General features: G+C 57.6%; 1 long non-coding RNA gene across 1 annotated transcript in view; it reads left to right on the forward strand.

The window, feature by feature from the left end:
- Nucleotides 1–8121: 8121 nt before the first annotated feature.
- Nucleotides 8122–8419, forward strand: part of LOC106816175 — a 6308-nt gene continuing 6010 nt past the window's right edge. Inside the window, exon 1 of the long non-coding RNA XR_001394845.1 lies at nt 8122–8229. This is a non-coding gene — a long non-coding RNA (uncharacterized LOC106816175). The remainder of the gene's footprint in view (nt 8230–8419) is intronic.

The following is an 8419-nucleotide window of genomic DNA, read 5'->3' on the forward strand; positions in this document are numbered from 1 at the left end:
GTTAGGAAGAAAGGTAGAGCGTGGGTGGTTAGGATGGAAGGCAGAGCGTGGGTGGTTAGGAAGGAAGGCCGAGCGTGGGTGGTTAGGAAGGAAGGCCGAGCGTGGGTGGTTAGGAAGGAAGGCCGAGCGTGGGTGGTTAGGAAGGAAGGTAGAGCGTGGGTGGTTAGGATGGAAGGCAGAGCGTGGGCGGTTAGGAAGGAAGGTAGAGCGTGGTGGTTAGGAAGGAAGGTAGAGCGTGGGTNACGTTCCGACCCGCAGGGTTCAGCGTTGCTTAACATTACGACCCTCCCCCTCACCTATTACCCTGACTCACCCTCCGTTTCTTCTCCCTCACCCTCCTCTCTTTCCCCGTTTCCCTTCCATCCTTCCCTTCCTTTCCTCATTTCTTCTCCCCTCTTCACTCTTACCTCACAGGATGGGAGTAACATGACTCAGCTAACGCGATAATGAATTGGCAGCTAGTCATTAATTAATGCCAGCAATTATGACGTTAGATTAATGGGAATTGCGTCGATCGTCAACGCTCGCCGAAGTCGTCGGTCCGATTTTTCGGACAGCGCTGTGGTGTGCGGTTGTGTGTGTTGTGTGTGTATGTGTGTGTGTGTGTGTGGTGTGTTATGTATGTGTGTGTTGGGGATGTGTGGTGTGTGTGTGTGTTGTGTGTGTAGTGTGTGTGTGCGCTGGATTGCGTGCGTCGTGCGTGCGTTGCGTTGCGTGCGTGCTGGTGCGTATGCGTGGCTGTGCGTGCGATGCGTGCGTGCGTGCGTGAGTCGCGTGCGTGCGTGCGTGCGTGCCAGCTCAGCGCGTGTCGTGCGCGCGTGCGTGCGTGCGTGCGTGCGTGCGTGCGTTGCGTGGTTGGTGCGTGCGTCTGCGTGCGTGCGTGCGTGCGTGCGTGCGTGCATGCGTGCCGTGCGTTGCGGTGGGTCGTGGCTCGTGCGTGCGTGCGTGGTCGTGCGTGCGTGCGTTGCGTGCGTGCAGTGGTGCGGGCCGTGCGGTGCGTGCGTGCGTGCGTGCCGGCGCGCGCGTGCGTCAGTGCCTGGTCGCGTGTGCGCGTGTGGCGTGTTGCGGTGCGTGTGTGTACAAGTTGTGTGTGTTGCGGTGCGTGTGCGTGGGGTTGTGCGTGTGCGTGTGCGTGTTGCGTGTGCGTGTTGCGTGTGCGTGTTGGCGTGTGCGTGTGCGTGTGGGTGCTGTTGCGTGTGTGTGTGTGTGTACGTGTGATTACGTGTGTGTCGTGTGTGTGTGTGTGTTGTGTTGTGTTGTGTGTGTGTGGGATGTGTGTATGAGTGTGTGTGTGTGTGGGTGTGTGTGTGTGGTGTTGTGTGTGTGTGTGTGTGTGCTGTACAGTGGTGTGTGGACCTGGTGTGGTGTGAATGTGTGTGTATGCGACCGATGATTGTGTGTGTGTGGTGTGCTGTGTGTGTGTGTGAACTGTGTGATGTACAGCTGTGTGTGTGAGCTGGGTGCTGTGTGTGGTGTGTGTGTGTGTGTTGTGTAGTGCCGTGCGTGGTGCGTGTGCGTTGCAGTGCGGGTGCGTGCGTGGTGCGTGCGTGGCGTTGCGTGCGTCGCGTGGTGGCGTGCGTGCGTGGTGCGTGCGTTGGTGCGCGCTTGCGTGCGTGCGTGCGTGCGTGACGTGCGTGCGTGCGGTGCGTGCGTGCGTGCGTTGGCGTCGTGGTGCCGTGCAGTCGCGTTGCCGTTGCGATGGCGTGCGTGCGTGCGTGCCGTGCGTGCGTGCTCGTGCGTGCGTGCCGGCGTGGTGCTGCGTGCGTGGTGTGCGGCTGGTGCGTGCGTGCGCGCGCGCGCGCCGTGCGCGTTGTCGCTGTCCAAGTGTTCGTCGCGTGTGCGTGTGCGTGTGGCAAGACGTGTGCGTGTGCGTGTGCGTTGATAGAGATAGATAGACGTGGTGCGTGTGCGTGTGCGTAGTGTCCGTGTGGGTGTGCGTGTGCGCTGGCGTGTGGTTGTGCGTGTGCGCTGTTGCGTGTGGTGTGCGTGTGTGCGGGGTGCGTGTGCGTGTGTGTACAGTGTGTGTGTGTGTGGGTGTTGTGTGTGTGTGCTGTTGTGTATGGTGTGTGTGTTGCGTGTGTTTGTGGTGTGTGTGTGTGTGTGTGTGTGTGTGTGTAGTGTGTGTTACAGTGTGTGTGTGTCGTGTGTGTGTGCTGTCGTGTGTGTGTGGTGTGCTGTGTTGTGTGTGGGGCTGGTGTGTGTGTGTGTGTGTGTGTGCTGTGTGTGTGTGCGTGTGTGGATGCTGTGGTGTGTGTGTGTGTGTGTGTGTGCTGTGTGTGTGTGTGTGTGTGTGTGTGTGTTGTGTGGGTGTGTGTGTTGTGTGTGCTGAATGTGTGTGTGTGTGTGATGTGTGTGTGATGTCTGTGGTGCGGCGTGCCTGTGTGGGTGCGTGGTGCTGTGCGTTGCGTCGCGTGCCGTGCAGTGCGTGCGTGCGTGCTGCGTGCGTGCGTGCGTGCGTGCCGTGCCTCGTGCGTGCGTGCGTTGCGTTGCTGTGCGTGCGTGCGTTGGTAGCCGTGCGTGCTTAGCGTGCGTGCGTGAGGTGCGGTGGTGCGTGCGTGCGTGCGTGCGACAATTCCATCGGAGAGAAGCGCGCCATCAGGGAGTGCGTGCGTGCGTGCGTGCGTGCGTGGGTCGCGCTGCGTTGCGTGCGTGCGGCTGCGTGCGGCGGGCGTGGTGCGTGCGTGCGGCGTGCGGTGCGTGCGTGCGTCGCTGTGCGTGCGTGGTGCGTGCGCTGCTGTGCGTGGTGCGGTGCGTGCGTGCGTGCGGTGGTGCGTGCGTGCGGTGCGTGCTGGCATGTGCGTGCGCTGCGTGCGTGCGTGCGTGCTGTCTGCGTGGCGTGGTGGTGCTGTGTGCGCCTGCTGTGGTGGTGGTGCCGTGCGTGTAGCGTGCGGAATTGGTGCGTGCGTGGTGCGTGGCGTGCGTGCGGTGCGTGCGTGCGTGCGTAGCGGCTGTGGTGCGTGCGTGCGTGGTCGCGTCTGGTGCGTGCGGGCACGTGCGTGCGTGTGCCGTGCGTGCGTGGTGCGTGCGTTGCGGTGCGGTGGTGCCCGTGCGTTGCGGTGCGTGCGGTGGTGCGTGCGTTGCGTGCGTGCGTCGCGTGCTGTGCGTGGTGGGCGTGCGTGCGTGCGTGCGTGCAGGCTGCGTGCGTGCCGTGCGGCCGTAGCAGTTGGTGCAGTTTGCCGTGCGTGTCCGTGCGTGCAGTGCGTGCGTGCGTGCGTGGCGTGCGTGCGTGCGGGCACGTGCGTGCGTGCCGTGCGTTGCGTGCGTGTGGGTGTGTGTGTACAGCTGTGGTGTTGTTACAGTGTGTGTGCTACAGTGGTGTGTGTGTGTGTGTGTGTGTGGTGTCTGTGTTGTTGTGTGTGCTGTGTGTTGTTTGTGTGTGTGTGTTGTGTGTGTGTGGTGTGTGTGGTGTGTGTGTGTGTGGGTGTGTGTGTGTGGGTGTGTGTGGTGGTGTGTGGGTGTGTGTATGTTTTACGTGTGTTATGCACATCACGGTGGTTGTGACTAGCGGTCGCCGAGCGTACTCATGCACGCGTATGTATACTATAGTAGCACTTTCATGTGTGCGCAGCGGGTACCTGCGGGGCTGTCTTGACCGGCAGTGGCTGTATTACCTGCGTGGCGTTTACTGAGTGGCTGTTTACCGTGGCTGTTTTACCTGCGTGGCTGTGTTACCTGCGTTGGCTGTTTACCTGCCGTGGGTGTTTACTGGCGGTGGGGGGGGGGGGGCTGTTTACCCTTGCGGGGCTGTTTACGCTGCGTGGCTGTTTACCTGCGTGGGGTTACCTGCGTGCTGTTTACCTGCGTGGTCTTTACCCTGCGTGGCTGTTTACCTGCGGGCTGTTTACCCTGCGTGGCTGATTTACTGCGTGGGTGATTTACCGCGTGGCTAGTTTACTGGCTGTGTGTTTACCTGCACGCCTATGTATAAGCTGTGTGGTATTGAATCAGCAGTTAAAGGACGATCACTAATTCGCCGTGAGCGAGGGAGTCACAGGCCGCCGCCGCCGCCTGCGCGCTCGTTAGGGTACGCCCCGCGAGCATGCACGCACACACGCACACACCGCACGCATTACACAACGCACACACGCACGCACACACGCACGCAGTACACACCGATTTCATACACACACGCAGCACAACTGCACGGCACGACACGCTACGATAAACATACGCACACACGCACGACACACACCGCAAAGCAGTCCACAGGCATGAGTACACCACCGGCGCGCACACACATAGACACACACAGACGCGCCGCGCACGCACGCACGCAACGCACGCACAACACACGCACGCAACGCATTTACACACACGCGAACACAATACACACACACAGACGCACACACACACAACACACACAACATACACAACCCACACACACATAACACACACAGACACACACACACACACACACACACACACACACACACACACACACCACCACAGACGGCTATTCAGGGCTCGATGTCTTGCTAAGGGACGGTGTGAGTCGACTATTAGACTGAACATAAGTATGTCGCTGGGTAGCGAGCGGTCCATGGTCTGCTAATTGCCAAGAGGCAGAATGAGAGTGGGAAAAATCGATGCTTGGCATTTTCCTTGTAGATATATAATATATATATATATATATATATATATATACTATATATATATCAGGGAGTTAATAAAAAGACAAATTGGCAGCACGCAGGCACACACGCAACACGCATTACGCACGCTTAGGCCGAGCCTGGCGCACGAGCGTAATGAGGCAGCGTAACCTTAGCGTTGCGTGACTTGTGTGCCTGCAACCATTCAGATTGAGGCGGGTGGGAGGGCGCGAGGGGGGAGGGGTGTTAAACGGTAGAAGAATGAAGCCAGCGTGCGTGGCTGCCAATTCGCATGGTGGCTAGTTGAACATGTACAACCACGCGCCAGGCAGCAGCGCAGCAGTAAGCAGCGCAACACCAGACAGCCAGTAGCGACCGACGCCACCAGCAGCAGTAAGCAGCAGTGTGTAGCAATAGCATTAGCAGCAGTGCGCAGCACACCGACTACACACAGCAGCAGCAGAAGCAGTTAGCAGCGAGCACCACCAGCACAGCCAGCAGCAGCAGCAGCAGCAGCAGTAGCAGCACCACCACCACCACCACCACCACCACCACTAGCAGCAGCAGCAGGAGCAGCAGTAGCAGCAGCACCACCACCAGCAGCAGTAGCAGCAGCACCATCACCACCACCACAGCAGCAGTAGCATGATGATGAGGAAGAGGAGGAGGAGGAGGAGGAGGAGGAGGGGGAGGGGCAGCAGCAGCAGCAGCAGCAGGAGCAGCAGCAGCAGTACCACCACCACCAGCAGCAGCACCACCACCAGCAGCAGCAGCATCACCACCACCAGCAGCAGTAGCATGATGATGAGGAGGAGGAGGAGGAGGAGGAGGAGGGGGAGGGGCAGCAGCAGCAGCAGCAGCAGCAGCAGCATCACCACCACCAGCAGCAGTAGCATAATGATGAGGAGGAGGAGGAGGAGGAGGGGGAGGGGCAGCAGCAGCAGCAGAAGCAGCAGCAGCAGCAGCAGTACCTACAATGGCAATGATTATGATGATGACAACAAACAAACCACAGTAGCAGCAGTAGTAGCACCTGTCACTCTGCCCCCTTGCCCTCCCCTCTCTTCCCTACTCTCAATCGCTCTGCTCATTTAGTAAGTGGATCCCTGTTGTTGCTGATAACGACTGGCTTTCATGTCTGTCGCTCATGCATTATGTAGGTGGCGCTATTATCTGCACAATCAATACCCACCCGATGAGGCCAGGTTTCTGCGACCGGGTATCTAAGCCCGCTGCCCGACCCCTGCACTCCGAAAACCCCTGCCGGGCCCCACACTTCAAAACCCCATGAGTGTCCCCGCGATCCGAAACCCACTGCAGGCCCCCCCCCGTCTCTGTGAAATCCCCTGCCGGGCCCCCACAATTCGAAAATGCCACCCGAGCGCTGCACTTCTAAACAAATTTTGCACAGGGGAGAGATAGGGTTCCGCTAGGGGATGGCTCTGATTGGCTAATTTTGTCTCTTATTTATTTTATTTTTTATTATTTTTGGCTAATTTTGGTTTATTTTAGAATTAGAGATAGGGTTAGGGTTAACTGATTTCTATATCCACAAATAGTAGGATATAATATTCACTATCTCTCCCCTGAGACCCACTACTTCTAAACCCTACCAAGCCCCGAAGTCCCCTGCCGGGCCCCACGATACGTTAATCACCGTGGTGTGATAGGTGTACGCTCGAGTAGCGAGCGGGGAGCGGAGTAGAGTGCTTCTGCTGCTGCTGCTGGTGGTGGTGCTGCGCTGCTGCTGCTGCTGCTGCTGCTGCTGGTGATGGTGATGGTGATGGTGGTGGTGATGGTACTGCGCTGCTGGTGATGGTGATGGTGATGGTGATGGTGATGGTACTGCGCTGCTGCTGCTGCTGCTGGTGATGGTGATGGTGATGGAGGTGCTGCTGGTGGTGTGTGGGATGATGCGCGGTCGCGGAGGCTGCGAGAGACGAAGGAGGTAGTGTCGTTCACGAAGCAAGCTAGCGTCGGAAGGAGAGCTGCGTGGAACCAAGACCTGTGAGTTAAACAAAACCTGTGCAGAAAAGACACCTGCACAGAAAGGACACCTGCACAGAAACCAAACCTGCGAAGAAAGATAATCCGACGTAGAAACGCAGAAAAGCAGGATCGTAGGATCGTGGGCGTGCGGTGCGGACGTGAGCTTGTGTCTGGATACATACACACACACACACACACACACACACACACACACACACACACACACACATACACACACACACACACACACACACACACACACACGCACACACCAGCAGGTCTTCACCTTCCTGCGTACGCTCGACCCGCGACAGCGTCTGCCCGTCGAGACGGATGACGTCGTGAGACGTGGCGCCACCTAGCTGCCGACTGCCATTGCTGCGCAGCGCCCCCTGGCGACCGGATGCGAGGGATCGCATGGCATGGCTGAGACTCGTCTCTATGTGTACTTGCAGCGGCTGCTGCATGCCGCCGAAGACTAACCGCGTCGGCGTGACCCAGGGGTCAGAGGTCGCGCCGACGGGCGCCGGACCGAGCATCGCTCCGCCCGACATAACCCTAACCCCCGCGACGCCGGCGCCACCTGCCGGCTCGCTCAGCCCGCTGGCGCCAAGGTACGGCGCGCGTGGCGCCACCTGTGGGTGTGGACGTGCCGTGGTGTCGAGTGGCGCTTTCTTTCTCTCTGTTTCTCTCTCCTGCACTGTGGCACTTGCAGTGAAGCATGTGCAGCGACGTTCTTGTGTTTTTGCTGCATGCATGACGTCAGCGATGGGTCTCTCCCTCTCGTTGATGATTACTAAACTGCATCGAATCAAACTAGACGTTGATTATCGTGTTGCTGTTGTTGTTGTTGTTGTTGTTGTTGTCGTAGTGTTGTTGGTGGTGTTTGTCGCTGCATTTCATTTTACTACATGTTGTTGTTGTTGTTGTTGTTGTTGTTGTTGTTGTTGTTGTTGTTGTCACGCATAGTGTAGCGTGAATGAATGTGTACGTATTGTGTGACGTGCATGCATGCATGCCTGCTACTGCCGCGATGCGATGCCAGCAATTAGAAACTCGTGAGCGTTACTGGCTTCCTGATTCCGTAGTTAATGACGTCACGTGCTGTGTGCCGTTATTATTTCTCACCTTGTAGATTCACCGTTATTTTGTTCGCGTGAGAGATATTTATCTGTTTGTTGGTCCGTCACGCGCGCGCGAGGTATTGTTGCATCAGTGCCATCTGTCTCGTTAAACTCTGCGATGATCAGCTAATTAGTAAATGATCGCGACGTTGGGAAAACAAGGTGCATCGGAAAAAACCCGAAAAAGTGTGAATAATGGAGCGAGAGTAATCGTGCGCGAGTGTGTGCGTGTGTACGCGAGTGTACACGAGTGTGCACGAGTGTGCACGAGTGTGTGCGTGTGTGTGCGTGTGTGCGCGAGTGTACGCGAGTGTGCACGAGTGTGTGCGTGTGTGTGCGTGTGTGCATGATATTAGCAGAGTAGGTGGAGAGAGGACAATGTCATTAGCAGGGTAGGTGGCCGAGAGGATGTGTTAGCAGGTAGGTGAGAGAGGGTGTATTAGCAGGTAGGTGGGAGAGGGTGTGTTAGCAGGTAGGTGGGAGAGGGTGTATTAGCAGGTAGGTGGGAGAGGGTGTATTAGCAGGTAGGTGGGAGAGGGTGTGTGCTAGGGAAGGAAGGTATGCTGATTGGGAATATGGGGCAGGAGAGAAAATGGTGTTGGGTGATGTTATATGGTTGCGTTGAGATTGTATTGGCGGTATGGTCTCTATTAGTCGGTTGAACGCAGTGTAGGGAGTGGTGAAGCTAAAGGGGTAGAAGACAGCCTGTTTGCA

Source organism: Priapulus caudatus, unplaced genomic scaffold (assembly GCF_000485595.1).
Source record: "Priapulus caudatus unplaced genomic scaffold, Priapulus_caudatus-5.0.1 Scaffold1304, whole genome shotgun sequence".
In the NCBI taxonomy this organism is placed as follows: Eukaryota; Metazoa; Priapulida; class Priapulimorpha; order Priapulimorphida; family Priapulidae; genus Priapulus; species Priapulus caudatus.